This window comes from Saccopteryx bilineata, chromosome 2, assembly GCF_036850765.1.
Source record: "Saccopteryx bilineata isolate mSacBil1 chromosome 2, mSacBil1_pri_phased_curated, whole genome shotgun sequence".
Classification (NCBI taxonomy): domain Eukaryota; kingdom Metazoa; phylum Chordata; class Mammalia; order Chiroptera; family Emballonuridae; genus Saccopteryx; species Saccopteryx bilineata.
This window is the reverse complement of record NC_089491.1, coordinates 81,178,883-81,192,744: the sequence shown is the minus strand read 5'-3', so window position 1 is coordinate 81,192,744 and position 13,862 is coordinate 81,178,883. Positions and strand designations below refer to the sequence as shown.

The window sequence follows — 13,862 nt, the reverse complement described above, 5'->3', positions numbered from 1 at the left end:
GTAAACATATCTATGTTAATATCCTCACTTTAGATGCACTTGCTAGAATAAATTTAAACAACTTGTCAGGTAAATATAATTTGATAAAAATTTTGTATATTGAAATACTTTTTTTTCCTTGGTGCTTTTCTTTGTGCTATTACTGGACATGGTCTTTGTATGTATTTACTAATCAAGAAGTATAGAGTCTTCATTTTTAGAAGAAGTACACCTAATATGAAACAATATGAAACAATGGTTAGATTACAAATTTATTCTTCAGATGAACTTTGCAACCATATTTAAAAAAAAGAACTGTTTTTATTTTCAAACTAATTTATTTTTTAATTTTTAATTTTCTTAATTTAACTATAGTTGGTATATGCTATTTTATTAGTTATATTAGTTTGGGGTACACAATGTAGTGTTTTGTTTTTTTTAATTTTTCTTAAGTGAGAAGCGAGGAGGCAGAGAGACAAACTTCCACATATACCCCAACTGACCAGGATCCACCCAGTAAGCCTCCTATGTGGCAATGCTCTGCCCATCTGGGGCTATTGCCTAATTGCTTGGCAACTGAGCTATTTTAGCGCCTGAGGTGAAACTGTAGAGCCATCCTCAGTGCCCAGGGTCAACTTGCTCCAACTGAACCATGGCTACAAGAGAGGAAGAGAGAGAGAGAAAGGAGAGGGGGAGGGGTAGAGAAGCAGATGGTTGCTTCTCCTGTGTGCCCTGACAAGAATCAAACCCAGGGAATCCACATGCTGGGTTGTGCTCTACCACTGAACCAACTGGCCAGGGCCTGTTTTGATATATTTATATCTTACAATATAGTGAGGACTTCTGAAGCCAATGAAAACTGGAAAGGATAAATTGTCATCTTTGAAGAACTATTTTTCCTAAATAATGAACATGTTTATTTTAACCTACTAAATATGCATATTTTAAAAAATTTCACTTGGTATACAATATTTCTAAAAATACAGCATTTCTAAAATTTAAGGAAGTTAAATTAATCCACCCATAGCTTTTCTTGTATTATTTATTTATCCAATTAAAATGAGACTTTTTAGCTTTTCTCAATCCCCAAATGATTTGTCTAGTTAGAAGAAATTAATGCTAAAGAAATAAAGGCATTTGTCATATAATTGCAGAAGTTACTAAAATTTTAAAAGCCTTTGATGCAATCACTTATCTGAGGGACTTAATTCACTGATGAGATCTTAAAATATTGATAAATATGATATGTATTTTAACTTCTTAGAACAGGGGTCGGGAACCTATGGCTCACGAGCCAGATGTGGCTCTTTTGATGGCTGCATCTGGCTCGCAGACAAATCTTTAATAAAAATAATAATAACGTTAAAAATATAAAACATTCTCATGTATTACAATCCATTCATTTCCTACCGCTCATGTTCATGGTTCCAGGTGGCTGGAGCCAATCACAGCTGTCCTCCAGGACACCAAATTTTTATTGGATAATGCATAATGTACACAGGTTGTTATATGGCTCTCATGGAAATACATTTTAAAATATGCGGTATTTATGCTCTCTCAGCCAAAATGTTTCCTGACCCCTGTCTTAGAGTTTCTATTTTGGACTGTAACTGCTAAATATCTGAAATATAATCAGTTTCTCATCTTTAGCAATTAATAATTTCTCCCAATACTTAGCATATACAACATTTAGAAGAAAATAGCTGGACATAGCATATAATCTATTTGGACCTATTTGTAAAACTTTCCAAACAAGCACCATGATTCCATTATCTTATATACTTTGCTATTAAAAAAGAAAGACTCGATTTATTGTAGAATGATGCCATTGAGGTTAAATTTAAATTGGACATTTGAAACTAAATAACACATATATTTTAAGAGAGTCTATATATTTCAATGTTTTATTTATTTGTTTATTTTCTTCTTTCCCAAGTAAAAGGAGGGGAGATAGAGAGACAGACTCCCACATGCACTCCGACCAAGATCCACTCAGCAACCCCTGTCTGGAGCCAATATTCTGCCCATCTGGGGCCATGCTCACAGCCAAGCTATTTTTAGCACCTGAGGCAGAGTGGGGCTCCTGGGCTGATTCACTTAAACTAATCAAGTCATGGCTTCAGGAGAAAAAGAGAGAGAGAGAAAGAGGAAGGGTTGAAAAGCAAATGGTCACTTCTCCTGTGTGCCCTGACCGGAAATCAAACCTGGGACATCCACATACTGAGCTGACGTTCTACCAGTGAACCAACCAGCCAGGGCACAATTTTATATTTTAAAGCATGCAGCTCCTTGATTACACTTAAAATTTTATTACAACTGTATTTTAGAATTTAATACCTAATTCATGAATGAGACTCATTACTTTTTACTGGATACAATATTTTCTTTTATGTTTCTGAAGCTATTAAAATAATTTCATGTAATATAATTTAAAATATACCAAAGTTATAAAAGAACAATATAATAGGCAACTGTAAACCCAAAATACAACTTAAAAAATGAAACAGTTTTATTTTTAATTTTGGGGGGTAACTCAAGATACTGCTTTCCACAGTGGCTGCAGCAACCTAAATTCCTACTAACAGGCCATAGAGTTCCCTTTTCTTCACATCCTCACCAACACTTATTTGTTGAGTTATTGATGATAGCCATTCTGACATGTGTAAGGTGATATCTTATTGTGGATTTAATTTGCATTTGTTTGATAATTAGTGACACTGAGCATCTTTTCGTATGTCTGTTGGCCATCTGTATTTCCTTCATTTGGAAGTGTCTATTCAGGTGCTTTGCCCAATTTTTAAATTGTATTGTTTGTTTTTTTGGTGTTGAGTTGTATAAGTTATTTATAAATTTTGGATATATTAACCTCTCATCAGAAGTATCATTGGCAAAGATGTTCTCCCATTCAGGTGTCTTTTCATTTTGATGATTGTTTCCCATGCTGTTCAAAAATTTTTTAGTTTGATTTAGTTCCATTAGTTTATTTTTTCTTTTGTTTCCCTTAACCAATGAGATATACCAGAAAAATTGTTGCTACGAGAAATGTCTGAGATTTTACTGCCTATGTTTTCTTCTAGGATTCTTATGGTTTTGATTCTGACAGTGAAGTCTTTCATTCATTTTGAGTTTATTTTTGTGGATGGTATAAGAAAGTGGTCTAGTTTCATTTTTTTTTCATAAATCTTTCCAATTTTCCCAACACCATTTATTTAATAGACTATGTTTCCCTATTGTATGTTCTTGCCTCCTTTGTCAAATATAAATTAACTATTAAGGCTTTGGTTAAAGTCTGGGCTCTATTTGGTTTCATTGATGTCTGTTTTTATGCCAGTGTCATGCTGTTTTAATTACTATGGCCTTGTCATATAATATTTTTATATCAGGTAGTGTGACTCCTCCAACTTTGTTCTTTCTCAAGATTGCTGAGGCTATTCAGGTCTTTTGTTGTTCCATATAAAGTTTAAGAATATTTGTTCTAATTCTGTGAAATACACTATTGGTATCTTTATAGAAATTGCGTTGATTCCATGAATTGCTTTGGGTAGTATGGACATTTTAATGATGTTAATTGTTCTTATCAGTGAACATGGTATGTGCTTTCACTTATTTGTATCTTCTTCAATTTAGTCTTATAATTTTGTGTGTATAAGTCTTTTACATCCTTGTTTAAATTTATTCCTAGGTATTTTTATTTTTTGAAGCAATTGTGAATTGGATTTTTCCAAATACTTTTTCTACATCTATTAATATAATCATGTGATATTTATCCTTCATTTTGTTTATGTGATTCATCACATTTATTGATTTGCAAGTATTGTACCAACCTTGCATCCCTGGAATAAATCCCATTTGATCATGATGTAAGATCTTTATAATGTATTGCTGGATCCTGTTAGCTAATATGTTGTTAAGGATTTTTGCATCTATATTCATTAGGAATACTGGCCTCTTTCTTCGTAGTATCTTTATCTGGATTCAGAATTAAGATAATGGGATAATGTTGGCCTCATAAAATGAGCTGGGAATATCAACTCCTGAATTTTTTGGAACAGTTTGAAAAGGATAGGTGTTAGTTCCATTTAAATGTTTGGTAAATTCATTTATGAAGACATTTGATCCAGGACTTTTGTTTGTGCCCCAGAGCCACACCTCTCAGTCTGTCCTGGATTTTCCCCTGACCTCAGCAGGGCCTAGCCACTAGGAGTCAGGTGGGTGGGGCTTCCAAAGCCCAGAAGTTGGTTCTGCCAGAAGCTTGGAGGTTGGTTCTAGTAGATCTCCCATGAGGTTCACCAATCAGGTTCACAGGAAAGTGGGAGGAATGGCCCCTGCTCCAAAGCCACACAACTCAGTCACTGATACCCCTTGAATCTTCCCAGACCTCTACACCCTGTCCACAGCAGCTGACTTGTCAAAGTGGAGCCAGAAGGTTGGGTTATTACTCCCCCAGGCTGAGGCCACATGGAGGCATCAGCTCTACTCAAGAAATAAGGCATCTGGGGTGTGGGAGATAACTCAGCACCAGAATCCTCACAGCTGTCCATTCAGCTCTCTCCCTAGAGCCACAAATCCCAGTCTTTCTTCACAAGACTCTAGTCCACTCCAGTTCCCTTTACCAGACCCAGGGTAAGTAGTTGTGAATGAAATTTTGTGCATTGGCCCTTCAAGAGGGTGCCTGTGTCTCTAGTGGACTCCTATCTCTCCCTAATGGATAGAAACCCTGATGCTTTTCACAGCCATATGTTATGTGGGCACTTCTTCCCAGCTTTGGTACTCTGGGCTGGGGAGCCCTGCTTAGGCTTTAGATCACATGTTTCTCAGAGTGAACCCTACCATACCTGAGATATTTCTCTGTAATTTCAGCTACTGCATGTAGGAGTGGAGCCAGCCTTTTTTTTTTTTTCATCTCCACCCTTCCCCCCAGTCTCAATATGGCTTTTTCTATAAATCCTTGGTTATAAGACTTCTCTTCAGCTAGTCTTCAGTTGGTTATTCATAATGATTGTCCTATAATTTAGTCATAATTCCAAGATGGTCCTGGAAGGAGGTGAGTGTAGCTTCTGCCTACTTTGCTGCTATCTTAGATTCCTTTAAAATTATACTTTTAATTATGTGCAATAATTACCATTCACTTAGGATAGGACCTAAGTTTGTATAAGGTAGCTACTGCTTTTAGAAAGGGGAAAATGCAATTAACTCCTTAGTCATTTTTTATTTCTTTCTGGGGATAACAGGTAATAATAGTATATGTACCTCTTGCAAAGAGCCACACAGTTGAATATTTTACCCACTTTATATTTCCAGTATTTGCCTCCAAACCCATCTTCCCTTGGAGTATAAAGCTAAAACTTTGGAGTGGTCTGAACAGAGGTGAGGACAAGAAGAAGGGCCCATGAAAACAGCACTGAAACTCAAGCTCCCTGGGTAATACTTTGGGAAGGAACTTCTATCCTCACAACTCGGGGCTTCCTACTTAAAATTTAGTACTTGTTCTGTATGCTAGTATTTCAGTGAGTCTCATAAACATCACTGGGGCACTTGAAAAGATTTCGGGTGGTGTGACAAATATATAACTTGTACACTAAACCCAAGATTTCTCTACATTCATTGCCTAGAGTCATCAGGAAGTATTTAAGTGAAAGAAAAGTGTGTGTACTTTAAAAAAAGTATTAGGTTATTAATAATATAGGTATTCCACAGATATGACAGAACCATGACAACAGGACATTGAGAACTAGAGTTCAGTAAACACAATCTTTACTGTGGTCTCCACTCACCACAAGCCCTATAAATGCTGCTTCCCTCTGATTCTAAGTTTTCCGATATCCTCCTCTGTCCACAAACTGTCCTTCTCTCTCCAGGGTAGATTTGATAGTCTGGGGCTGCCTTGTGGGAGCCCCATTAACGTAACCTGCAGGTGGTCGGCGGACAGCCACCCTGAGCATTATCTCGTCCTGAACCTCTGACTCTTAAACTTCCCTTCTGGTTGTGTGAATAAAAGACTCTTTCAAAGTTTCTCTTACATGCAGGTGCATCCTACATTTGTGGAGTTCCTCTCATTATCTCTTGGTTACATATTCAAAGAGGAAGGATGTTCCATTGTTGCCAGTGGACTGAAGTTGAATAAAACATCTTCTTGAGATAGACATCTGGTGTCTGAAAGAAATTATCTTGAGCAGCTTCAAAGATATTCATTATTTAAAGATTGGTCACGTGACTGAGCTGCTTGAAAGTGATGCTGTCTTATCTTCTGCCAGGGCACATACATGCACGCACAAGCACACACACATACAAAGAAAGGACTCGGACCTCCCTTTGTGGTGGCTGTACTGAGTTGACCAACACTTTTCAGTTCTACCAAGGTCACTATGTTCCGTGCACATCCATCATTTAGCACTAGGGGTGTGTAATCCAGGGGGAAAATGATTTGGAACCAGACTGAATTCCAGGTTCACCACTTACCAGAGTTTCAAAGTGTCCTTGTTCAAATGATCTTTGTTCAGCTTTAATTATCTTTAGACTGGGGGAGGTTATACTTACCTTATAAGGATAGTATAAGGATCAAGTGAGAATATATAAAAGCCCAGTAGATTAATAAAAAATTTCTATATTTGTTTAAATAAAATATAGTGGCTTAAGAAATGGAACTGTCCAGTAGCTGCAGGCATAGTTGAAGCTAAGAAGGCAGCCAGCAGCTCATCTGGGCTTTGCCGCTCTCTGTGTGTCTCTTGCACTCAATGTTGCTCTTCTCTCAGTTGTGTTCATTCTTAGGCTCTCTGTATAGCAAACAAGAAAGGTACCAGCAGCTCTGAGCTTTCATTGATTGCATCAGCTTAACACCCCTGTCTTAGTTCATTCAGGCTGCTAAAACAAAATGCCAGAGACTGGGTAGCTTTTAAATTTATTTCTCATAGTTCCAGAGGTTGGGAAGTCAAAGATCACAGTGTTGGCCCTGGATGGTGGCTCAGTGGTAGAGCATTGGCCTGGCATGTGGGTGTCCCGGGTTTGATTCCCAGTCAGGGCACACAGGAGAAGCAACCATCTGCTTCTCCTTCTCTCCCTCCCTTCCTTTTCTTCCTCTTCCCTTCCTACAGCCAGTGGTTAATTGTTCAAGCATGGCCCTGGTGCTCAGGATAACTCTGTTGGAGCATATTGACCTCAGGTGCTAAAAATAGCTTGGTACTTGAACATCAGCCCCAGATGGGGTTCCTGGGTGGATCCTGGTCAGGGTGCATGTGGGAGCCTGCCTCACTATCTCCTCTCCTATCACCAAAAAACAAAAACAAACTAAAGAAAACAAAAAAAGATCAAAGTGTTGGCAGATTCAGTGTCTGGTGAGAATTCGCTTCCTGGTTCACTGATGGCTACTTCTCACTGTGTCCTCACATGGTAGAAAGAAAGAGTTAAGGAGCTGTGGGGGAGGGTCTCTTTTACCAGACACTAATCCCATTCATGAGGGCTCCATCCTCAAGATTCAGCTACCTTTCAAACGCCCCACATTCCAATACCATTACATAGGACATTAGGATTTCAACATATGAATTTGACAATGGGGGAGATACAAATATTCAGAACATAGAAATTCCCAAACGAAAGTTAACTCCGCTTTCCAGTGGTTCCTCCAACAAGCCCAGTATTTAACCAGCTTGAGTCTAATGCCCAACCTTCTGTCAGCCCCAATGGCCAGAAGGTAGATACACTGACTGAACAGGCCTAAGTCTCCTGTTCCCATGATACTGAGGATGGGGTCCATCCCCTCCCAAATCAAATGGACTCACAGTGGAGAAGAGCAGGGTCCTCCAAGACACCTGAGGTGCTGTTTCCAAGAAGAGAAGCATTGGATGCTGGCAGGAGGAAATATCAGATCTAGGGTAAGGCCTTCCACAGAGGAGGTAGCAGAAAGAAGTCTTTGGTTATGATGATTACATTAGACGTGCCACACTGACAAGCCCTTGCCCATCTGTGTCAACTGGAATGTGGCATTTACTTTTTAAAAACTAAAATAAACATGATGTCGTATATCACATTACCATTCTCTGTAATACTGAACAGTAGTCCGATATGTTGAAAGAAGTGCCCAATAATTCCTTAATATCCAAATCTCTTTCACTCGCTCCCCTTACTGTTGAAAATATCAAGTCATCAGAGCTGTATCAGTCTTATTGAAACAAAATTGAGTGAAGTTAAAACCTGACCTTTTGAGAGAAGCTCAAATCTTTTTTAAAAATGATAAGTGGCTGATTTAGTTGCTCTTTTCCCCCTTTGGGGGGAGTTCCAGTACAACCACAGCACACCCTGCTCTGGAGAAATGAGTCTATCTAGGAAGCCAGGAAAGCAGCACTGGCTGGGGCTTAGACTGCCTGATAAGCTATACTGACCCTCCGCTGCCTGACCGGAAAATGGTGGTGATGGTACTGGTTTTATTGTGGTGTATTGAAAATTGAATGAAATAATAAGTAAAACAACTAGATATCAAAGCAGCACCTAATAGATATTCTTTCTCTTCCATCTCCATAAAGGGCCTTTTTATTATAAACTAATTGTTTTAATAAATTTACATTAATTTATTTCACAGAGTTTAAAGTCTCAAATTTCTGTAAGATGTGAACTGAACTAATGTATAGTACATGCTCAGAGGTGCACTAACAATCTGCTGCTGCTCCATCCTCTGAGACACGGCGTTTAGACAAATGAACAGACTTAGAGAATGAAATTCTGGGAGCTCAGAGTTTCTGTATCAGGGACATGCAAAACGAGAGAAATTCCTCTGTCTTAGAGAAAGATGTGAATGTTGGGGACAGATAAAAATTCCAGAATCAGTGGAATTATTTATTTATTTTTTTAATTTACAAAATTCACTCCAATGTATTTCCTTAGCGAAAGTTATTCACCAGGAACACATTGGAACACATTCTGATTTGTGTCTTTAAAGTAAAGGGGAAAAAAAAAACCCAAAACTCATTCTAAAGAAATTTGCTTTCTAGTGAACTTAACTGAAGTGCAGCTCTTTTCTTTTGAAACAGGAAAAATCCCCACCGATTTCCTGTAGACCTCAATCACTACTTGCAATCATTTTTAGATTTATCTTTCAAGTTTAGATTTGATAAAAATGTATCAGCCTGCTAAGGGGTACCCAGCATCTTACCAGCAATGTTTTCATGTGTTCCCTCGTTTTGGCTTGGCCACAATACAACAAAGGGGAGATGTGACTCACTGATGATGCAGTAAGCTGAGGTTTTGAAGCAGTTACATGGTGTGCCTGAAGCCACACAGGCAGTAAACCAGAAAGCCAGGGTGAGCAAACTTAGGTTTTCCCTACTCTCAATCCAAGTCTGTCTCCATAGCCTGTTAGTAGCATAATCTAGACTAAAACGGAGTCTTGTATTTTTTACATTTAACAGCACCTTTCTTCATTAAGATTTCTACAAGCTGAACAAATGGATTTGCAAGTTATTTATAGACATCATTTCACCCATCATTGAAAGCCACCTTTGCAGAACTTTTCAAAGGCACAGAAAAAATATTGGGTGTCAGTTTAATAAAATGAAAAAAAGAGAAAGAACTTATTGGAAACTAGAGAGTTCATGCATAAACACCCAAGTGCACACGTGAGCGTAGGGACAATTTTCCACGGAACTGCAGGGGCTAACATTTAAATTGCATGGGTTTTTCCCATCACTTTTCAGGTCCTCTCAAGGTCAGGGCTCCTGACTGGAGCATTTGGCACTCAAATTACAGGGCCCCAAAACAGTCCTGCAGCTGGGGTGTTAATCAAGACAACTGAAATTAGTAACTGGGTGGGAACCCGAGTCGGACTCAAAGAAGGGAAAAAAAGTCAAAGCCAGAGAGTAAGTCTTAAGATCATGTGAAAGGGGCAGGGGCAACCCCAAACAGGAAGTGAGCCAGGAGATGAATCACGTGGGAGCTCCATGTTGAGAAACATGGCCTGGGCCACGCTGGAACAGCTGACTCAGAATGTGAATGTGACCAGTGTGAGGAAGTCAGAAGCCACCTCCTGCTCTGTGGAACTACATACACCGGCTAAAGGAATTTACTGTCTGCTCCCTAGTGGATTTCACCTTCAAGTCTATCCCATGAGTCCCTACACAGTTTCCAAATAGCTTATGAAATCTAAGTAACTTTAGGACTATGGACACATGGACTAGTACTATCCCATTGTACACATCCCATATTCAAAGCACAGTGAATTGGTTAACCTAACCAGGCTACCATGATAGGGCCCATGTAGAACCAGGTTAAAACTCAGCTCTGCAGTACTGCCATCTTGTATCTCCTCGGATGGATATTTTTTCTGGTTTTTTTATTATCTGTGCTCCTAACCATTTGCCTTCCACAACGGGAAGAACCGTGTTCAGTAAGTCTATAAGGAACTCACTGTCCTGGAGCACAAATATTCATGATCACCTCCACCTGTCAGATAGAGTCAGGGTTTCACTTTCCTTAGTTTTTAGTGTTATCATGCTCAATAATAGTATGGGCTTGTAAAGTACGACTTCCCCCAGCTACATGTACTGACTGCTAGAGGAAATGTATGCCATCTCTCCCTGACCATCACAGAAACTGGTTTTGAGCATCTTGGCTAAAAGACATTGTCAGGACTCCTGAATGAACTTTTGCTTTAAGGATGTCACCCTGGTCCTAGAGGGAGACCACACTGGGGAGGGGTTCCTCTTCCCTTAAGTGCAACATCTGGATTTCCATGAAGAGAGGGTGGAGGAAATCTCAGCTTCTTTTAATACAGACAACACAGTTGACTCAGTTTCTCTCCCCAGCTTTGGAAATCTGAATGAACAACACAAAAACAGGGAAAAAAAAAACTGGAAGCTGGTTGGCCCTGCAGGGAGACTGCCCAGCGGTTAGTTCCTGTCCCCTCTGAACCCCAGAGGACCCTATGCCTGTTGTTTCTAAACCTGACCCTTGATTTTCTTTTAATGCAGTGAATTCCCCCATTTCTTTCCAATAAATTTCCATCTTTACATTAGCTAGAAAGTTTCTTTTGTTTGTAACCATAGAGTTCTAAGGGCTGCGCTCCCCAGGGAGATGGTGAGTAGTCATATACTTGGAGGGACTGCCAGGAAGTGGAAGGAGACAAGCAGGTGTGAGGAGCCCTCGTGCCCAGCGCTGGCAGCCTGGTGTCTTAGGCATGAGATTACCACCAGCTCTCTTAACTGTGCTCCTCCGAAATGTTTTTAAATGTCCCCACGTAACCACAGGAAAGTTTCCCTGTCTGTATAAAATTTCAGGTCTGTTTGCTCTTAGTAAGATTTCTGTCAGCCAGTGTAGTGATGCTTGCTACTTCAGAAGCCTCCAATTAACAGAAGTGGGGAAATGAACTAAACATTGCTTAATTAATGAACTTTGGTTGGCCACATCTTTCATGAAAATAAAAAAAAAAAAGTACAGAGCACACTTGACAAGCAGGACACCAGCTGCTAAATGTGCAATGCGGGTCGCTTGATCAGAGTGGTTGCATGTGACCAGATCACATGGCCACCCCCTTCTCCAGATCCCTCCATTTCCAAAAGAACCGTGAGCTCCTTGGCAGCCTTCAAACTGCAACTCAGCATGCCTGTCATCTGCCTGAAACCTTCACGCTCCCTGTGCTGAGGCGGTCACCCCTCACCCTCTGCTCCGGCCGTGCTCTAGGAGTGAAAACCTGTATTTCTCACTGTCTAGTTTTGTGATGGTTCGTGTCCCTCTATCCCTCCCACCACACTGCACACTCCTCGCCCGTGGGGGCTTCATTGTGGGTGTTCTCACCACAGTATGCATCATGGTGTTGGGCATACAGTAAACACTCAGTAGTTAATTTATTGTTCTTTAAAGCAATTTGCTTTCCTCCCTTTGGAAGATGCCCTGCACTAGAATTTTATATCAGCATTATACCAAAAAGGAGGTTTGTGAAGCTAAATATTCATTGTGTGTTCCTTGCTTTACAGCAACCTTAATTAATCTACATTTTTTTTTTTTTTTTAGAAATAGCGGCTTTCAGTTTTGTTTTGTTTTTTAATCCATCTCACTCTAAGACAGTACAGCCAGTTCGTACACATATTAAGTAAAAAAGAATGGAAATGGATGTAAGCCATTACTTTTTCTGGGTTTTCCCTGTGGGCCCTATCTTCAAAAATCTTCCATATCTTCTATCCTAAGTATAAATTAGTTTCAACAATTATATATTTTAAGGTCAACTATAAATAGATCCCTTTAATCCCAGTTACAGATACCAGGCTAATTTTTACGGTGTCCTTGTGTTTACTTCTGCTGGATTTGTCCTGCTCCCTGCACTGCCCGAGCCACGCCAGGTAATGTGCCGGCTCTCCTTTGCCATGGAAACAGGCCGTTCCTTCGGGGTATTCTGCACACTGTGGCCACAGAGATTGAGACTATTCCACTGTGGGCTTTGATATTGAACTGTTTTCCCCCTTTAGCATTTTAGTTAAAACTTACAGGAAGGAAAGAGCAGCTGTAAAAGAGAGGACTGCCCCGAGAGAAAACTGATACCTCCACTCCCTCGAGTAGGCGTTCATGGTTTAGTTTCAGGCAGTGTCTCTCCCGTTCGGGGTTACAGAATAGGCCAGGTTTGGGCACTAAGCTACCTAAATGTTGTGCTCAACTATCTGCTACCAGTTCCCAAAAGGGCACGGAACGTCATTTCATGTGTACCGTTTTAGACGCTGAGAATCTTACTCCAGGCCCAACAAACGTTTCCAGATATTTATCACTGCAAGTCAACATTGTTAAAATTAGAATGTCACCTCTGGTAAATGTTCATGTAAAGCACACCAAGATGCAGGATAATGAGTCTCAGAGGCCCCTATCAAAGGTCCTAGTTCCAATTAATATGTGGCAGAGAGAATTTCATAAGAAATGTCAACAGTAGAATAAAGCTGGTGGATTTGGGCAGAAGACATGACAATAAGTCACTGTAGTGGATCCCATCAGTCAGCGCCGATTTCTGGTGGGTGGAGTTGTTTCTGTAAACTAGTATTTGTCATTCCCCTCTCAAATGTTCTGCAAACGTAATGTACTGTTTTCCAGAAAACGGTTAACCGGACGAGTCTCTAGAGAGTAAAACTAAATGATCTCCCCACTCTGTAATCTGCAGATTCTCAATATGTGTTTGTGATGTCCATGTTAACTGAGAACAAAGATAATCGCCAAACCTGCTGTTGTTATATTAGTGGCTCAATTATCACCCACCACTTCTTTTTTTTATGGTTGTAATACATGTCTTGCCTCCAAAACTTTTTCTAGCTGAGCAGTAAGAACCAGGCATGAAGGAAAATGAAGACACCAATATCCCAGTGAGACTATTTACCCTCTAGACAACAGATGGTTACTTTCTGCACTGGACCCCAGACTCCAACTAGGTCAAACTGGCGGATCAGCAGTGAACAAAACAGACAGTAATAATCCCTGCCTTCTTGGAGATCACCTTCCAGAGGAGGAAGCCAGAAAATAAACACTAAAATGAGTCCATCAGATGGGATGTTAGCCGGCGAGAAGGGCTATAGACACACTCGCAGCAGAGCAGAGAGGCGCGGAACCCTGGAAGGCAGAGAGACTGCAGTTTGCAATGAGGTGGTCAGGGAAGCCCACCATGGGGAAAGTGACATATGAGCAAAGACTTGAAGGAAATACCTCTCAGTATGCAGAGGACACTGAGATCTTATTGGACATCTGGGATAAAAAGCATCCTGGAGAGGAAGATCAAGGTCAAGACCCGGAAGTGTAGCATGAGCAAGGGCAGATGAGGTCAGAGAGGTAAGGTTGGGGCGGAGGACCCTTATAGATCTGGGGGGGGGTGGTCTCTGTAATGGATGTGGCTTCTGCTCTGAGATAGAGAGCCCTTTGGAAGGTGTTCA

General features: G+C 40.2%; 1 protein-coding gene across 2 annotated transcripts in view; it reads left to right on the top strand.

The window, feature by feature from the left end:
• Window positions 1-13,862, top strand: part of SLC24A2 (solute carrier family 24 member 2) — a 284,053-nt gene that overhangs the window by 105,433 nt on the left and 164,758 nt on the right. The gene's annotated exons all lie outside the window — the stretch shown is intronic.